Source organism: Mesocricetus auratus, unplaced genomic scaffold, assembly GCF_017639785.1.
Source record: "Mesocricetus auratus isolate SY011 unplaced genomic scaffold, BCM_Maur_2.0 Super-Scaffold_4256, whole genome shotgun sequence".
Classification (NCBI taxonomy): Eukaryota; Metazoa; Chordata; class Mammalia; order Rodentia; family Cricetidae; genus Mesocricetus; species Mesocricetus auratus.
Window position 1 is genome coordinate 49,338,772 of NW_024429182.1, and position 19,904 is coordinate 49,358,675.

Sequence of the window (19,904 nt, forward strand, 5' to 3'; positions counted from 1 at the left end):
GCCTTTAATCCCAGCACTCGGGAGGCAGAGGCAGGCGGATCTCTGTGAGTTCGAGACCAGCCTGGACTACCAAGTGAGTTCCAGGACAGCCTCCAAAGCCACAGAGAAACCCTGTGTCGAAAAACCAAAAAAAAAAAAAAAAAAAAAAAAAAGAGAATTAGGCACTATAAGAAATGAAAAACAACAGCTGATAATAACAGAGGAGGGTGCTAGAGAGATGGCTCAGTGGATTTAAAGTACTTGATGCTCTCTGAGAGGACCTTGGTTTCAGTCTCTGCACCCACTTTGGGTGTCTCACAACAGCCTATAACTCTAGCTCCAGGAGATCCAAGCCCTTCTTCTGGCTTTTGTGGGCAACACCCACATTTGTGGGCGCGCGTGCACACACACACACACACACTAAATAAATAAATAAATAAATAAAATTAAAACAGAACAATTAAACATCATGCTAATGTTAATGCATCCATAGTAATAAAAGTAAACATGCAAACATAGTCTCTGAGCATTTCTGATTGTATTACCTCGCCTTCTTGTGACAGTGTGATGTGGCACAACAACTCTGTGATGAAAGCCACTCAATTAATGAAATCTGCCAGGTGAGTAACAGCCACAGAGCACCAGGTTACTCTGTGAGGGTCATTTGAACAGTTGATCCGATTATCACACGGCAGATGTTTAGTGTATACAGCAGGATGGTCTGGACAGAGGGGTGACTCACATCCTGGGTGGGACTGAATGGCCCAGATGTGAGATGTCATTTGGTTAGTCAGCATTTAAAACATGTAACTTCTTTGTTCCTAGAATTTCCACTTCGTATTTTTGGATGTATTTGAGCAAGATAACGGAAACCGTGGAAGGATGCGCTTGGACATAGCTGCCGTCCTGCAGGGCTTTGCTTACTCAGGACAGCAAGTATGTTTGCATGATGATCACTCCTGTTTCTTAAATCACCTGTTCATAGCCCCTCATCTTCCTGTTGGGATGAGGGTCTTGTTCACTATCTCATAAGAACTCTCTGCTAAGTACTAATGTAACACATTTTTATCTTCTCATTGTTTGTCATTGAGTTTCATTTATGATGGTTTTCTTTTTGTAAATTTATTATTATCATCTTTATTATTGTTGTGTGTGTGCAGTGAGGGGCGTGTGTCACAATGTACATGTAGAGGTCAGAGGACAACTTTGTGGAGTTGGCTCTCTTTCCACCCTTAGGAGGGTGCCAACGATCAAACTGAGGTCACCAGGCTTGCACGGCAAGTTCCTTTACTCACTGGGTCATCTTGCCAGCTCCTTTTATGTTATTTTCCACACCAGGTGTTTGCACTTTCATTCTCTCTATGTTTCTGTCTCTCCTGTTTTTGAGGCAGGGCCTCACTATGAGATTTAGTCCTAAAAGCTCCATCCTCCTGTCTCTGTGTTACACTTAACACTTAGTGCAGAGTTCTTGTGCATTAGGGGAATGGCACACTCATCCCAGAAGACAGCTTAAGGGGGCATGGATGGGTGACTAAAAGTGGTGAATGATGTATGGACATGCTGGCTGCCAGGAGTAACCACAGCCAGCCAGCACTGTGGCCATGTCTCTTACCGTCCTGAGGTGACAAGCGTGTCTCTTACCATTGTGAGGTGACAAGCGTGTCTCTTACCATCGTGAGGTGACAAGCGTGTGCCACTGCACCTGGACTTCCCCCTTCTCTTAAACCACAGTTCTCCTCTTTTCTTTTCTTTTCTTTTTTTTTTTTTTTTTTTTTTTGGTTTTTTCGAGACAGTGGCTTTGGAGGCTGTCCTGGAACTCGCTTGGTAGTCCCGGCTGGTCTCGAACTCACAGAAATCCACCTGCCTCTGCCTCCCGCCCGGCCACAGTTCTCCTCTTTTCAAGCCTAATTGGAATCCACGGTTTTTCACAGACTAAAGAAAAAAAAAGTCAGGTCACTTTGTCCTCTTTCCCTTTGTGACTGTGAGCACCTCCCCAGGTGAGCAGACAGACCTTTCAGTGTTCTTCCTGGATGTGGCTGGGTAACCTCTATATGGCAGACTGGCACAAGCCCAGGGCATTCAGCCATTAGGGTAAACCATTTCTAATCCTCCCATGAAAGTTCCCAGAAGTTCTAAATTGTCCTCATCCACCCCTAGAAAGGCTTACCCCTCCATGAACCCCTTGCCTCAAATCCCACCTGCATTCCTGCATTGTATAGCTACTGTGTGTGTGTGTGTGTGTGTGTGTGTGTGTGTGTGTGTGTGTGTCAGTTGCTGTTGTAGCAAAATACCTGAAGGGTAGGCTAATTTGTTTGGCACAGTTTTAGACTGTGAAAGTCTAATAGGATTTCACAGGATCTGGTAAGGACTCCCCCACTTGACCGTGTCTCCTCATGGTTGGCAGGGATGGCAGAAACATGTTGCAGTAACAGACATGTCTCCAAAAAAGGAAACTGGAGAGCAACCAGGGGTCACTCAGCTCTATATAACAACTTTCTCCAGAACAGTATTTCCTGCTTACGGCTGCACCCCTAATACCCAGCTGCTGAATCTACCTGATGTTTTAGTTACTTCTCAGTTGCTGTGATGAAACACTACGATCAAGACAACTTGCAGAAGAGTTTATTTGGATCTTACAGTTTCATAGGGTGAGACCATGACCATCCTAGTGGGGAGCATGGCAGCAGGCGGGCATGGCACTGGAGCAGTAGCTGAGAGTTTACATCCTTACCGACAACCAGGAAGCAGAAAGGTGTGGGCTTTTGAAACCTCAGAGCCCACTCCAGTAACACAGCTCAAAGCCACAGCTAATCCTTCCTGAGCAGTTCCACCAACTTCAGACCAAGCATTCAAATGTTGTGAAATAATCCTTCTGTACATTGTGAAGATGTGTTGCTCTCATTGTTAATACAAAGCTGGCTGGCAGATAGCTAGGCAGGATTTGGAGGGGTCAAGAGAGAATGTTGGGAAGAAGAGGAGTGGAGGCTGAGGGTCGCAAGCCAGATGTGGAAGAAGCAACATGGGAAGTTCATAGATGAGGCAGGTAAACTGTAGAGGCTCATACAGATGACTCCACTCCATCTTGACTAAAGGTCAGAGAGTCCAAAACTGTCCTTAGTAAGTCATAAGACCTAAAGGTCAAAGGCGTGGCCACAGTAGGATTGTTTGACCTTGGCCTTGGGTGTCCTATCTAAATGACAACAGACTTGGTCTGAGGTGTGGTTACTTCTGACCCTCAAGGCCAGATAATGAGAAATTAAATGTAAGGTGTGGTTACCGAATCCTTGGAGAATTGAGGAAGAAATGTCTGTTTGTTCCGTATACATGATACCATGTTTCCCTTTTTGGTTAAGGTATTTAAGAAGGATGAAAAATAAACTTGTAGCATTCAGTAGTGACTGAATTGTCTTCCAGATTTTATTCTGTGTCTCCATTTTTCCCCTTAATGTCTTTGGCTAGTATTTCTTAGTCCACACTCCCCCTCTCAGGCATGAACCATGGACTGGCCAGCTGGCTCAGACTACAGCCCCTCAAAGACAGCTTCCCACAGTAAATAAGCTTTGTGACAGCACGGATGAGAAGAAATGGGTTAATTTGCCTGGCGGTGGTGACGCACACCTTTCATCCCAGCAGTTGGGATGCAGAGGTAGGCAGATCTCTGTGAGTTCGAGACCAGCCTGGTCTACAGAGCGAGTTCCAGGATGAGCTCCAAAGCTGCAGAGAAACCCTGTTTCCAAAAACAAAAACAAAAACAAAAAAAAGGGTCAATTTAATTTATAAGAGCTAGCTAAAGACAAGCCTGAGCTATTGACCGAGCATTTATAACTAATATTAAGTCCCTGTGTGGTTATTTGGGGGCAGTTACTGGGACACAGAAAAACTCTATCTACACTCAAATATATGAGCCTATACAGGGGCATTCTTATTCAAGCTACCACACCTGAGGATCAAGTGTCTAGCACCCAGAACCCTGGACACCACACCACATCTAAACCATAGCCTTTTTCAGTATCGTAATTAATGAAAGAAGCAGAAATTTCATGTTGGTTTTACTCTGTGACTACTCAGGAAGTGATCGGAGTTGCCTGTTAAGCCCCTGTGACCGCTTGGTATTTCTTGGTGGCTCTCCTTTCTCCTTCCCCTCACCTTCTATGACCTCAGTGCTTGAATTACAGATGAGATTAGATGTGGTCAGAAAATGTGATGCTTTTGCTGAAGGGACATGATGTAGGAGATTACTGTGGGACAAGAAGGGTTTCATTTTCCTTGTTCTAAGATTCTCCAAACGGAGTAGAGAAAACAGTTTGCTGAGTCTTCTGCACTCATGGCCCAGATCCCATAGTTCTAAGCCCATGCCACCCATACCTCACCCACGTCTCCTCTGCTGTATTTTGGAGCATTTCTTTTTTAAGTATTTCATTGTGTAGCTTATAAAGATATGGACCATTATTAAACCTTAAAAAACCTAAACCTAAAAAACAGTCATCAAAGAGGATTCAACATGGAATGAGTAGGGGCTGGAGAACTGCTTCAGTGGGTAAAAGTGCTTACTAAGCAATAATAAGAACCTGAGTTCAGCCAGGCGTTGGTGGCACATGCCTTTAATCCCAGCACTTGGGAGGCAGAGGCAGGCAGATCTCTGTGAGTTCGAAGTCAGCCTGGTCTACAGAGCAAGTTCCAGGACAACCTCCAAAACAATACAGAGAAACTCTGTCTAAAAAAAAAAAAGGCCTGAGTTCAAATCCCAGAACAGTGTTTTGTTTTGTTAGCCATTGATAATTGCTGATCGCCAGCCCAGCTCCAGGTTCCTTAAGAGATTGCTGTGTCAATGGAATAAGGCAGAGAATGATAGAGCAAGGCACCTGGCACTTTCCTCTGGCCTCTCTGCATGTGCGCACGTGCACACACACACACGTGCAAACACACACTAGTATGAGTAGGAATGTCTGTAAGACTTTTGTTGTTTAGTTTTGTGATGTTTTGAGACAGTCTCAACACATAGCCCAGACTTTATTCTGAGGCTGCAAATCTTCTGCTTGCAGCTTGAATGGTGGGATTATTGCACATGAACACCATGCTGCCCAGGAGGAAGGTGTCTTCTGACTCTGATTTGCTATGCCTAACCCAGCCAGATGGTTAACATCCCATACATTTGGCATTATTTACTGTAACAATAGACACACTGAGTCTGTGGACTGGGAACAAGGTGCCCACATTCTGTGGCCTTGTGCATCGGGGCCATTGGGAAATCTACTGCATAAGCCTATTTCTCTGCAGGGTTGGGACCTTCAGTTGCCCAAGGGGTTTGATCTGTGTCCTGCCTACCCTGAAAACCTGCTGCTTGGCTGTCTGCCCCAGCCTGCCTCCAGATCTGACCGGGTACACATTTTCTCTTATTTAGGTGCAATTTTCCCATCCATGTGGTATGAAGGGCCCAAGAGAAGTTCTAAAGGATGTCATAAGCAAGGTGTTTGTGCCAGAAGAGGCTTGTGGGTGGTACCTGTAGCTTTGCACAGAGCTCTCTCTGGTGGTGTTTCTGTAGTTTGTTGTTGTTGTTTTTGAGACAAGATCTTATGTGTCACAGGCTAGTCTTTAAACTTACTGTCTAATCAAACATGATCTTGAACTTCTGATCCTCCTGCCTCTACCCCCAGAGTGTTGGAATTACAGGAATGTGCCACCAGGCCTGGTTTATGAGGTGTTGGGGATTGAACCCAGGGCTTTGTGAACGATAGGCAAGCACCCTGCCAACTGAGCTGCATATGCAGCCCTGATTCTGATTTTTTTTAAAAAATCCAATTTCTGCATTGTAATTTTTTAAATCTCTTTTCAGGCTGTATCATGTGATAGAATATTAATTAATATTAGTGTAAAGAAAAAAGAGAAACATATGCATTTCCCTCAATTTAATGGCATTGGTCATCTTAACAGAGATTCATTTTCTACAGAAACACATTTTAGCCAGGCAGTGGTGGCACACTCCTTTAATCCCAGCAGTTGGGGGGCAGAGGCAGGTGCATCTTTGAGTTTGGGGCCAACCAGGTCTACCAAGTGAATTGGGACAGCCAGGGTTACACAGAGAAACCCTGTCTGGAAAACAAACAAACAAACAAACAAAAAACCCACACATTATATCATAAACTCTCAAAACATATTTATCTGTGTCTTTGTCCACTTTTTGCTGCTGTGTCAGGGTTCTTGAGGCTGGGTAACACAAGGAACAAAGATTTAGCTCTGACAGTTGTGTAGGCTGTGTGAAGCCTCTTTAATTTCATTTATAAGGGAGGAGCTCACTGTCATTCCCACTTTACCAATGCTTTCACATTGATTATTGAGTTTTTGCAGGAGGCTTGGAAGGGCCATGTCCATTCATATAAAAACATGTCTGGGGGGTATGGAGAGATGGCTCAGCAGCTAAGAACACTGGCTGCTCTTCCAGAGGACCCAAGTTCAATTCCCAGCACCCATAAGGCAGCTCACTGTAACTCTAGTTCCAGGGGATCTGACACCCTTACACAGACATACAAGTAGGCAAAACACCAATGCACACAAAATAAAGTAAAATTAAAAAACATGTCTAGACTGTAGATGGAAGACTGAGTATCTGTTATCTAGTCCTGATGATCACAGGAAGCAGATTAAAACAAACACAACATCTGCCAAGGACATTCCGCCAGAACTTCAGGCTGGGTCTGATTCAGATCCAACTCCACATCCCGGATATACGGTTCAGGGGTTAAGAGCAATGGCTGCTCTTCCAGAGGACACAGGTTTGATTTCCAGCATCCACCATTAACCAGAGGATGTAACTCCTTGCTGTGACCTCTGTGGATAGCAGGCATACTTTTGGTTCACAGACATCCTTGCAAGTAGACACCCACACATAAAAAGATGAAGATCCAGGAGTTGAGGTAAGCAGAGGCTGCCTGGGGGGATGCATGGGTTATCTCAGGAGAATGGCTCCTCACGCCTCTACCCACAGCTTCACCACTCCAAATGAGGATGTGACTACATTTATTTATTTATGTTTGGGTATGTGTGGGGGGCCGGGGGTGCCCATGCCATGGTGAACAAGTGAAGTCAGAAGACAAGTTGTGGAAGTCAATTCTCTCCTTCCTCTATACAGGCACCAGGGACAGCCCCTGAGGTTTGTTGGCAATGGTGTTACCCGATGAACCATCTCACTGGCCCCTGTGCTTTCTATTTATTGTTTTGTTTTGTTTTTTGAGACAGGGCTTCCCTGTATTGCTTTGGAACCTGTCCTGGAACTCGCTATGTAGACCAGCCTGGCCTGGAACTCACAATGATGCAGCTGCCTCTGCCTCAGAGTGCTGGAATTAAAGGTGTGGGCCATAAACGCCCGGCCTTGTGCTTTTTACTTTCATGGACCTTTGGTGTGCTTCCGATCTGGGTCACTATGGCTAAAGCTGCCAGATCATCCCTGGGGATGTGTGTTTCAGTGGCCACATGCACTCGTTTCTCTTGTGGATACATGTAGGAGTAGAAGTGCTGACTTATCGTTTGTTCTTGTTTTATTGTTGTTTTTGTTTGAGACAGAGTGTCATAAAGCCCAACCTGGTCCTCCTGCCTCTGTCTCCCAAGTGCAGGGAATACAGACATGTGCTACCATGTCCAGGTCTGATGGCTTGTTTCCTAAGGGCGGATTGGGAAGGGCCTGCAGGGATTGCCTAACCAAGGATGTGTAGACCATCAAAGGGGCTGGGGAATGTTTGTGGAAGATCACACCAGCTGTCAGGCAGGATAGTCTCTCCCTGGGACGGACAGCAGCCAGAGGCTGTCCTGAAGAGCTCTGAGCACGAACAGGCAGGGCAGTGCATTTCAAGGCTGGCATGTCAGTGACCTTGGTTACCTGTGACTGTGCCTTGTCCCCACAGCTCTGTGAAGGAGTTGGAGGAGTGACTTCACACCCTCATGGTTGCAGAAAGGCTTATTCCACTCAGGCCAGGGCCTGTACCTGCCTAGAAGAGGACTTTGGGTTTTGTGAGTATGCACTGTGATTAGCAGGAAGCATGGATCAAATCAACAAGACCTTGTCACAGCAAAACAAGCCCTTAGCTAGTGGCACCACTACGGCCAGCAAATCAGAATCCAAGTACAGAGGGTACAGAAATCCCGAAGTAATCAGATTAGGTTTGTGTTTACAGGAGGGCTGAGACAGGGTTAAGGGGCTGGAGATTCACAACACATTCTTCTGTCTGTTCTAAATGAAGCAAGCCCTTTTACAACCACACACATTGTTGGAACCAGACTGTCAATAGCTCAACAGGCTGTTTGACTTACCCAATCAGTCCAGTGGCAATAAGAACAGCCCCTTGTCCTCATACAAGGGCAACAGGAGGAAGTGGAGAGTGACAGTCATAGCAGCCCAGGCCTGCAGTGACACCCAAGTGCTGTGCAAGTCATTTCCTCTGGCACTGGGGCACTCATCAGTACAGCAAACGGGACCAAGCCCGTGTGTATTTATAAACTGCACAGAAAGCCATGCAATCATTCACTGGAAGAAGTAAATATGACTCTATAAATATAAAATACTGTGTTGGACCTCAGCGATTAACTATGGCCAGAATTAAGGAACAATTAATGAAGTAGCCTTAGACAATAGGGCTGACCAGCCAGGACCTGTCTCTTCTTAGGCTCTATTGCCACTTCCCAGGCAGAAAGCAGATGGCTGCAATGATGTGAGCCTGTGTTGATTGTGGGTTGTGGGGAATATACCGAGATGTGATGGGAGTATGAGGAACCCATGCCAAAAGTCTGTCTTCAAGGTGAGTGTCCGGCTCCAGCATTACCATTGAGTGAGGCCAGGATTCTCTGTATCAAGCAGGCATCAGCAGCACTAGGGGCTGCTCTGAGTTCTCCAACTTTGACCTCTTTCCATTGCCTCCCTGTCAGTCCCACTGGAGACTGACTACTGTACAAGACCACATGAGCCCTGAACTAGAAACCGCCATAGGGGATCCTAGCCAGGTTTGTTGGCTTTCCTTTACAGCCCCCAGCCACCTCTCCAGACGCGCCCTGCCTACACCCAGTCTTCACACAGACCAGTCTGCTCCACTTTTCAGGCCCCTTTAAAAACAAAGGCAAGATTTGGGGGTTCATTTGATCTGGGAATGAGAAACAAGATAGTAAGTATAGCTCCAAGAGGGAGTTCTAGGCAGAGTATTTACAGAGGTGTTTTTGTTTTAATGACACTAAGTGTCATGGTGAAGAGCTGCAATCCTAGTACTGGAAATGGGTACAGCCGGTTGGGAGTTCAAAGTCATCCTTAGTTACATAATGAGTTCCAGGCAAGGCTGGGATACATAGTATCTGCTTCAAAACAATGACAAGAGGAAAAAAGAAAATAAAGCAGTATTAGAATAAGTTTCAAAACTCGCATTGTCCTCCAGGAAAAATGACCTTTCGAGATTATCATATCTCAGAAAAATTATGTGTTAACATGGAACTAACTTCACAGACCCAAGAAGCCCATGTCAGTAGCCTCCAGACCATTGGACCAGAAGCCTGCAGTACAGGACTATTCTCCATCTGCTTCTGCTAATAAAGTTTTATTGGAACAAGCAAGGTAGATATGTGTATTCATCATTCATGGCTGATTCTGAGCCACACTGGCAGAGCCAAGTCATGGAGTTGCAGTAGGGGCTGCGCACCCTGGGGAGCTGAAAGTAGCTCACTTTTCTGGAAAGCATTCGCCTATCTGGAACACACATAGTTTTTTTTTCTAAAATAATCATTTGTGTGTTTGTATGTGGAGAGCACACATATGAGTGTGTTTGCACAATGAGTGTGAATGCTTGTATGTGTAAGTGAGCCAATGCAATGGGGAAACAAATATTTTTATTAACAGGAGAAAGCACTTACACACAAGCTGGGAGATCAGAAGTGTCGCAGGCTTCCAAAGAGAGAAAGAATCCTTTTACTTTTGCTTTTCCTTTTATCCTCATCCAAGCCCATCCCCTGTCCATGCCCCTTTAGGTGTGGACAACACTGTGGGCTCACCCCTACATGTGTGTGTGGAGGTGTATATTTGTGGAGGGCTCTGTGTGTGTGTGTACACCTGGAGACCCAAGATTGACATCTATGTCTTCCTCAATTGTTCTCCACTTTATTTACTGAGGCAGGGTCTCACCAACTGGCTTGTCTGGCTCCAGCTTGTCCTGGGGATCCTGTCTTTGTTTCTCATGCATTGGGATTACAGGTGGCCACCACACCCATCTGACGTTCACTTGGGTTCTGGGGATCCCAAGATTGGGTCTTCACATTTTTAAAATTGTGGTAAAATACATATAACATTCACTTTACCGTCTTGTCCATCTTAAAGAATGCTATTCAATAACATGAGATACATTGGTATTGTGTGAAACCATCACTCGTGCAAAACTGGAAATCCACACCTAAGACACACAGCTCCTGTTTCCTCCCATAGCCCCTAGCAACCATCATTTACTTTCTCTTGGGATGAGTTTGACTAAGTACCTCACATGTTAAATGGCAGCATGCAGTATCTGTCTTTTTGTGCCTGGCTTACATATGGGCCACATGTCACTTTCCTTCCCCCCCCCTCTTTTTCTCTCGCATACATGTAGAGGAGAAAGACATTGGGTGTCCCTCTACTCCTTAATCCTTTGAGACAAGGTCTCTACCTGAATATAGAAATAGACTAGCAATGAGAATAGCCCTAAGATCATCCTGTCTCTGCCTCCCACGGCATGGCATGTGTAAGACCATGTTTGAAGTTTTACATGGGTTCTGAGGATTTGATCTCAGGTCCTCACACTGGTATAGCAAGCACTCCTACACCTCCCCAACACAGCCCCTCCCCAGTTTAAAAAATCCTTGACGCTGAAAATGGCACATCTGTTGAGAATGCCTACTGCTCTTCCAGAGGACCCAACTTTGACTCAACACACACAGTGGCCCACAACAGTTCCAGAAGGTCCGATACCCTTTTCTGCTTTTCAGTACCTCTTTCAGGAATGTGCTACATATGCACACACACACACACACACACACACACACACTCACACTCACAATACATAAAATAATAATTAAAAAATTGCTTGAGATAGTATTTCACTATGTAGCCACAATTCTCCTACTTTGGCCTCCTAGGGGCTGGGGACACTGCCACCAGCCCTTCTTCTTCAGGCTGAGTAATATGGCTATCATTGTGTGCAAATGCCACATTTCACTCATCCAGTCATTTGTTGATGGGCATTGGGTTGCTTCCGTCTCTGACATCTCTCCAGTATACTGTTATGAATATATATAAACATTTCCCCAAGATTCCGATTTCACTTCTTTTGAATATGTCCAGAAGTGGAATTGCTGGATCATATGGTAGTTCTGCTTTCCAAGCTTTGAGGGAACTCCCATACTGTTTTTCATAGAACCCATTCCCATCAGCAGTGTGTGGGGTTCCAATTGGTCCACCTTAGCACACTCTACATGGATTGACAGCATTCATCTTCTTGGCCAGTTTGTGAGTTCCTGAGGTTCCCAGTCATGCTTTCATTGTTATTACCAACACGCAACCTTCTTGTGAGCCAGTGGGTGGGAGGAATGGAGGAGTTAGTGTCATTGATGCTGAGAGAGCATCAGGCCCAAGAGACACCGGAAGCTCTTTGCTTCTCGGGGGTCTCAAAACTCAGCAGTAAAGAACCGAGACTCAGTGCCCTTAGCAGAGGAGTAACAGCAAGACTGTTCCCTCAGGTTCTCTCTGCCAGCCTCATAAACATAGCCAAGAGGCAGCACCTTGTTCTTCCAGCTGAAGGCATTTTTTTCTGGGAGCTCCCTTTCAGCAATAGCCCGAAGGAATCACAATAATTATGGTCCTGCAGGCATGTAGCTCTGGATCCTGGGCACAAGTGAATGACTGGGTCTTAGAGGGGAGGGAGAGCCTGTCAGCAGGTGGAACCCTGAAGAATGAGTCTGAGATCATGAGGAGGTTGATTCTTCCATTAAAGAGCTTCAGTGCCCGACACAGCTTCTGTCTCTCTGCTGGGATGGGGAAGCCATAGCTGTAGTCTGAGTGACTTGTCAGAATAGACAAAATAATAAACATGCCCCAGGGGGCATTAGGGGACAGAAGCAGAGAGGGCTGGGCCACTAAGACATACCCTGGGGGCAGTCAGAAAGTAGAAATGGCCTGGTGTTGGGACAAGGATATTGGAGACCTTTGGCGTGTAGTAGCAGCTCCCAGATCCACCTGGGCCAGTCTCATGTACAGACCTGTGGTTAGTTTTGTTTTATATAATAGTATTTTTTCTTACTTGCAATTCATTCAAGTGAATTGTTTTTTTCTTACTTGCAATTCATTCAAGTGAATTGTTCTGTGGAACCATAAACAAAGCAGATAAGGATATGGATATATATAGATAGATGGATTTAAAAAAAAGTCTGGCCGGGCGTTGGTGGCGCACGCCTTTAATCCCAGCACCTGGGAGGCAGAGGCAGGCGGATCTCTGTGAGTTTGAGGCCACCCTGATCTACAAGAGCTAGTTCCAGGACAGCCTCCAAAGCCACAGAGAAACTCTGTCTCGAAAAACCAAAAAAAAAAAAAAAAAGTTTGATTGAGTCAGATGGGGTGACATACTGTAATTGAGTCAGATGGGGTGACATACTGTAATCCCAATTCTCAAGAGGCAAGAGGGTTATGAGTTTGAGGCCAGCCTTGGAAAAAGCATCTGATTTATCAATGTGCCTGTGAGTTCAGTGTGATAAGTACAGGCGGAGACAAGAGGATTGAAGGCACCTGGAGAAGACAGGAGAGTATGTGTGGGGAGGACTCTGACGGCAGCAATCAGGGTACAGCTGCCACGCAGAAACCATGGAATGGAACTACGGCCTGAGAATCAAAATCATAGGCGCTCATGGTTCCACAGCTAAGAGTGCTTGATGGTCTCGCAGAGGACCTGAGTTTTGTTCCCAGAACTCACATGGCAGCTTACAATCATCAAAAACTCCAGTTCCTGGGGATCTGATGTTCTCTCCTGGCCTCCTCGGTCCCTGAATTCACATGGTGCACACAGGCACATGTAGGCAAACACACATACAATACAATACAACACATCTTAATAAAAAAAAAAAACAGCCCTGAAACTCTCCTATGAGATGGGACTCAACTTGATGCGTAAGTCTTCATTGGTGACAGCTAAAGATGGATGGTGAGGACAATGTCAGGAATGTACATTCCTGTGGGTGTGGGTGTGGGTTCTGTGCCCTCATAGGACAGAAGCAGAGGAGGGAAGTCTTTTGTTTAAATGTTATGTTCCTGTGTTCTTGAACCGGCATCTCTTGGAACAAGGACCTTGACTCCATGTGTAGTGAGCCCAGCACAGGTCCAAGGACTGATGTAGGCAGCTACAGGTGTGGACACAGCTCTGAACCAGAGCCAGGCTTCCTGGGCCTTGGCTACATCACCTCAGACCACTTCTTTCACAGTTGATCTTTATCAAAGCCAAGATAATGCTACCCCCAAAGCTTTGATGTAGAGACGACAGAAGGGAAGGTACTCTGTAAATAAGGCCTGGCCAGCTTTCCCTGGACTGTAAGTCCAGGGCTGTTGACCCTCCCCTGATGCTAATCATTAAGCCCAGGAGGAGGTAGGTGTATCTTTGCAATTCAGAGGGTTGAGGGAATCCAGGATGAAGTGATGGCCTCTGCCCACTGCCTACACCCTCCCAGATGACACTGGCAAAGTCTGCTTGAAGTGGGCCCTCAAGACTCCTGGTGGCACATTGAACTCCCTTCCCTGGGGCACTTTCCAGAAGGAAGCTGGGAACAGGGATAGCCAAGCTATGGGTACGACATTTCTGTGGGTGTGGGATGCTGACAGTTTCTCAGGGAATCCATGTTCACCTCCCTGAAGTTGGGCTGGAGAATTCCAAAGAAAGTCCCAGGCTACTCACTGCTGGGATAGAGAGGCATTTTGTCTCACAGAGGGAAGAGCCCATTTTGGGTTACAAGAGAATCACAGGCTGCAATGGTAGAATGCTCTCTCTCTCTCTCTCTCTCTCTCTCTCTCTCTCTCTCTCTCTCTCTCTCTCTCTCTCTCTCTCTCTCTCTCTCTCTCTCTCTCTCTCTGTCTCTCTCTTTTACCGAGACAGGGTTTCTCTGTGTAGCTTTGGAGACTGTCCTGGAACTAGCTCTGTAGACTAGGCTGGCTTCGATCTCACAGAGATCTGCCTGCCTCTGAGAATGCTCTCTTATATTGAACTCAATCTCACTCTCTCAGCACATGGGCTGGGGCCATGAAGGTGAGCAGGTGGCACTCCCTCTGAGGCTTCAGGCTCCACAGCAGGAAACACAGGAGCACAGTAATTAGAGAAATCTGTAGCTTCTCCCTGAATAAGCCCACAGCCTCTCGCCTCTGACCTTTCTAGCTTGTGTGATAAATCTAGAAAACACAGACTTGCAAACAGTGGGGGCGGGCAGTCTTCTTCCAGGTTGGCACTTTCTGTGCCAGGTAGGGCCAAGGGCAAAGACACAGCTGTAGGGTCCTCTCAAAGAGGATCCAAGGGAATCCTGGGCCATTTCTGGTGAAGGACAGTCTCTGACTCACTGGTGTCATTTTGATGCCCTTGGCATTGTCTTCCTGAACCTCAGCAACCTTGGGTTGCTTCATCGCAGCTTGGCAGGTGGAGATGGAGGAAAGCTCCATAGTGCAGCCCTGGGGCCTCACCTCAGAACGCAGTACCACTGGCCTTGTGAGATCCCTTGGTGACACCTTAGTAGCAGGAGCCTGGTGACTGGGGTGGGGGTGGGGCAGAGGAAGGTTAAACTGCCCACTTGTTCCTTACTCACAAAGAACACTTTGGAAGACCTGTGTCCAGGGAGCTTTGACATATTGTCTTTCCAAAGTCATATTGTTCCTGCAGGAAACTTCCAGACCTGAGGCAAGTCATTCCTGCAGCCTTGCCTCCAGGTCTTTACAATTCATATAAAAAGCCCTTTGGTGGGTTGAAAATGCTGTTCAGTTGGTAGAATGTTTTCCAACCATGCATGAAGCCCTGGTTTCTAGAGCAACATTGCAAAAATTGGTCATGGGGGTACACATCTGTGATCTTAAAACTGGGGAGGTAGAGGCAAGAGGATCAAAGTCAGCCTTAGCTATGTGTGGAGTGAGTTCGAGGTACATGAGACTATCTCAAGGTGGGGCCTTTGAGGGAAAGGGGTGTTTCCTTTGAGGAGATCTTAGGAGACATCTAAGAACATATAAGAGGGAAAAGACATCTGAGAGTTTAGGGACCTGGGTCTTGACATATAACCATTAAGCAATTCTGTCTCTGGATCTTATGAAACGAGAGGTAGCAGATTGGCTGGTGGCCACAGGTGGTTGAGAAAACCTAATGACAAGTCAATAGAATTGTTTTGCAGAGCACAAATCACCATCCAAATGGTAGGAGAACCCCACAGTGTTCTTGTCTGGCCTGTTGCCTGTTACATTTGGCCACCCTGGCTTGCCCCGACAGTCCTTCTGGGTTCTTCCAGCCTATTGACTGGATCCAGGCACATGTGTGGATAACAAGGGAAGTTGTGTTGGGACCAGAACCAGAATGCTTTAGAGGATAGGGCCATGGCTTTAAATGATGGGGTCAGTGAGGTCGTAAAAGAGAGGATGGCTTCATGCTCTTGTAGTAAGATGGGTCTGGTAGCTGGGGCAAAAGTGAGTCAGGGGGATGAGTTGGGAACCTGAGCCAGCATGCTGCTGCCGGAAAAGGGGAGGCAAGAAAGAATGGATTAAAGAAATCCAAATAATGTGGAGGAATGTGGGGTGGGTGGTAAAAAAAGGAATGACCGCCTTTGACTTTCTTTTTTTTTTTTTTTTTTTTTTTTTGGTTTTTCGAGACAGGGCTTCTCTGTGGCTTTGGAGGCTGTCCTGGAACTAGCTCTTGTAGACCAGGCTGGCCTCGAACTCACAGAGATCCGCCTGCCTCTGCCTCCCGAGTGCTGGGATTAAAGGCATGCACCACCAACGCCCGGCTGACTTTCCTGACTTGAAGCAGGAAGAGTGGCTGTTGGCCAGAAGGGAATTCAAAAAAGGTGCTAGCATGTCCAGGAAGGCTGGGTGAGCTCTGCACACAGTACTGATCCATGAAACAGCTGAGATTGAAAGGCCTTTACAAGTGAGACGAGTCAGTGCCCTCTGTCCAAAATGCTTGGGCCAGAAGTGCTTCAGATGTTAGAATTTTTAGAGTGCATGTCTACCAAGTCAGGAAATCTAGAAATTCAAAATTCAAAATGCTCCCAAACCTGGAGATTCCTCCCCTCCTCTCCCCTCCCCTTTACTTTTCATCTATCCCTCTTTCCTTCCTTCCTTCCTTCCTTTGAGATAGGCTGACCCAAACTCACAATCCTCCTGCCTCAGTGTTCCAAGTCTGGCATTCCAGGTAAGCACCACCAAACCCAGCTTTAAAATCTGGGCTTTTGTGAGGGTCATATGATATCATGCTCAAAACAGTTTTAGATTTCAGGGTGCATCCATTACTTTTCTTGCCGCTGTCGGACAAAAGCAACCCAAGGAAGGAAAGAGTTGCGTTTGGGCTCATGGTTTGAGGATGAGTCCGTCATGGCGGGGAAGGCATGGCGGTGAGGGTGGCTCTGACTGGGATGGGAAGCACCTGGTGCAGCTGGCCATATGGTGTCCAGTGGGAGAGATATGAGTGAATGCTGGATGGGAGGAGGAGGAGTGGGGGGGAGCGGGAGGAGAGGAGGGAGGGGGAACTGGGGTTGAGATGTAAACAATAAATGAATGAAAAAAAAAAAGAATGAGTGCTGACGCCCGGCCATTTCTCCTTTATATTCAGCCCTGGGATCTGGCACCCACAGTGCTTCCCACCTTCAGTGTGGGTCTTCTGGAAACACCTTCACAGACTACCCAGATGAGCTTTCAAACTCATTCTAAATCTCAAGTGAATGATCAGGATTACCTATACCACAGGGTTTGGACTAAGGCTGCTCAGCCTGTAGGCTGTTCGATTTTTCTCTTTTGCCGTGGTGAATACTGGGGCCCAGAGGGGAGAATGAGCTATATGCAGGTGCATAGGCAGGGTGTGGCCTGTACCAGAGCTCTGGCCTTCTGGCCTGTGAGGTTTTGGTTCCCAGACACCAAAATCCCTCTGGTTTGCTTTCTTTCAGCCCAGACCTCCTGCCGTCCTATTTGTCTGTGTTAACAGTGACTCTCCTAGCCCACCACTGAAGCCTGTCTGGATGGTGGATTGCAAAGTGGCTATCTCTATGTAACTCAACTACAAATCTTTAGTACATTCTGTGTGCCTGATAGAACATGAGCAGTTCTGTTGAGTTTCCACCGAATAACTTTGCAGCTTGGGATGAATGTCTGTTTCTGTGTGTATGTTTCCTGTTATGTAAAGTGAGAATAAATTCACTTTGCAGACAGTAAGTGGTTCACCAGGGAGATAAAGGGTCTACAACACCCAACACAGGTTGGTAGTTGCTGGGTATGTGATGCTGTTTTCACTTTCTTCCCCAGGGCACAGGCTAGATGTTTACTTTGCCTGAGTCGGGAAGACTGAAAATACGAAAATTCCTTACAGATGAAAACCCACTGATGTTTATAACAGTACGGTGAACTCATGTGGCTAGATCAGGTGTGTGGGGAAATGTACTTTCTTTCATGGAAATTATCCAGAAGTTATGATGGTGCCCTGACCGCAGTGGGCAGACAGGAATTCATCGGTGTTGCCAACACCAGTGCTTTAATGACCAAGCCTCCTCCTGCCGACCTTTAAATCACCCTGTCCTTCCGGTTCAGGGAACAGGGCCACCTGTGGAGTAGCTGTAAACTGAACACCCTCTATTTAACTATTGATGTAAACAGATGACCAAGAACAGAAGGGCCTGTGCCCTGGAGAACACTGTGCAGCAGCCTCAGTCCCTTCTTACCATGCACACACGTGGATTCTTAATGGCAATCTGGGCTGGGAGGCCCATGGGGGACATTCTGGGTCTCTGGACCAATGGCACGAATGTCCCACCAACCTGGCCCTTCCTGCCCAATGGTACTAGCGTGTGTGTGTGTGTGTGTGTGTGTGTGTGTGTGTGTGTGTGTGTATGAGAGAGGGGAGAGGGAGGGAGGGAGGGAGGGAGGGAGGGAGGGAGGGAAGTGGGGATTGGAGTCCAGGAGGTACTTGCCGAGATTTCCAAGTTCCTGTGTTGAAAGGCAAAGAGTGCCCCGTCTCCCAGAGACACAAGGTCAAGTAGCAGAAACAGAGACAGTCTATGAAGAAAGAAAGGCACTCCTGAGAGAGTGGGGGTGGGCTAGTTAGTGACTGGGGAAAGGCATATAACCATAAGTACCTGCCTGAGCGTCTCAGGACCCTTTATGCCATTTACACACTTCCTGCCTCTCCGTTTTGTACATCACCGGCTTTCCCCACACATGTTGCACATGGCCTGTAGCCCAGGAAAGAAAGGGTTTCCAGTCCTCTGCCAACTGGTTCTCTTCACATGTTAACCTTGATGCTCTTCTTTCTAGACCCTACTCTCTTCTGTCACAGATTCACTCAGTTAACAAAGCAGCAAACCAACCATTTCAAAGCATGACAGCTATGTGTGGTGAAAGGAAGGGACAGGGTGGGGGAGGGTGGCGGATGGGCGGGGCGGGTAAGGGAAGCTCTGGAGTATGACTTTTGAGGCAAACTTGGGCAGGGGCCTAAGAGGCAAACTTTGGGCACAGGGGGTGGTCTGGGTCAAGTCCATCAGGCAGGAATGAACTTGACTTTCTAAACCCACATGGCAGGCTTGTCCCGAGGAGTTTAGATTATTCTAAATATGAGAGCAGCTTTAAGCAGAGGGGAGTGACAGGACCCAACCTGCATTTTCAGATCTCTTCATTTGAGCAGAGCAGGAAGATTGTCAGGAAGCTCCTAGAGAGGGGGCCAGACCAGGCCAGGGTGGGCTTGGGATGGGGAGGGAGGGGGTGTTTGGGGGTATTAGGGTGGGGGAGTGGGGGAAGTGTCAGGGTGATGCCAGGCTGGATACAGGGGCAAAAAGGAAAGAGTTCCTCCGTTCAGCTAATGGGTCCAGAACAGCCATAGGGTTGAGGCCCTGTCTTGGAGCTGTTACAGGGCAGGGGCTGGCTTGTGTAGACTAACCACAGCCTGCCCCAGACCTCCCAGGTTTCCTCACACAGTGCCCAGTGTATACTGGCAGCCTCTCACCACAGCTCTAAGATCACAGGGCGCCAAGGAGCAACATGTGGACAGACAAGGGTTCGTCACCCTGGAGGCGCCAGTGGTCCACGGTGGCCAGTGGGAGCAAGCTGCAGTGGCTTGTGGCTACCTGCATAAAGGCAGGACCAGAGCGCTCCTAGCTAGAGTGTCTCAGGCTATTTTCATTATTACAACCCCCAAGGGACCGTTGTAAAGACATTCCCTTCTCTTATCATGAGCCTGCACAGATACACGGCAGAAGGCCCCCTTATCTTTGGGGAATACATGCCAAACCATTCTGCAGATGCCGGAAACCGCTGATAGTGCCAGACCCTATAATGTTTATTCTTGTATGTATGCCCTTGGGTAAAGTTTAGTTAAATTCAGTAAGAGATTAACAATGATAATTAATAATAAAATAGAGCAAATATGGAAACATCTTCAATAAAGTGCATTTTCAAAGTGTGGATTATTTAGTTCTGGAATTTTCCATCTAGTATTTTCTTACTGAAACCACGGTGAGTAGCGTAACAGAGAAAAGGGAAGTAGAATATCTGTTTGCAGTGTGTACCCACATACGTGCTTTATTTATAAGTAGGACACTTTTTTGTTCCCTCTGGGGCTGAGAAATGCATTTACTAGATAAAATTCTCCCCATGCTACAACAGGGACCCATGGAAAGTCTCTTCGCTGTAGTCAAACATGTCCACTCTTGGGTGGGCAAAGTGG

General features: G+C 46.8%; 1 long non-coding RNA gene across 1 annotated transcript; it reads left to right on the plus strand.

The window, feature by feature from the left end:
• Positions 1-185: 185 nt before the first annotated feature.
• Positions 186-3,377, plus strand: LOC121140983. The gene is made up of 2 exons (XR_005877960.1): positions 186-915; positions 2,384-3,377. It is a non-coding gene; the product is annotated as an uncharacterized LOC121140983 (long non-coding RNA).
• Positions 3,378-19,904: the final 16,527 nt, after the last annotated feature.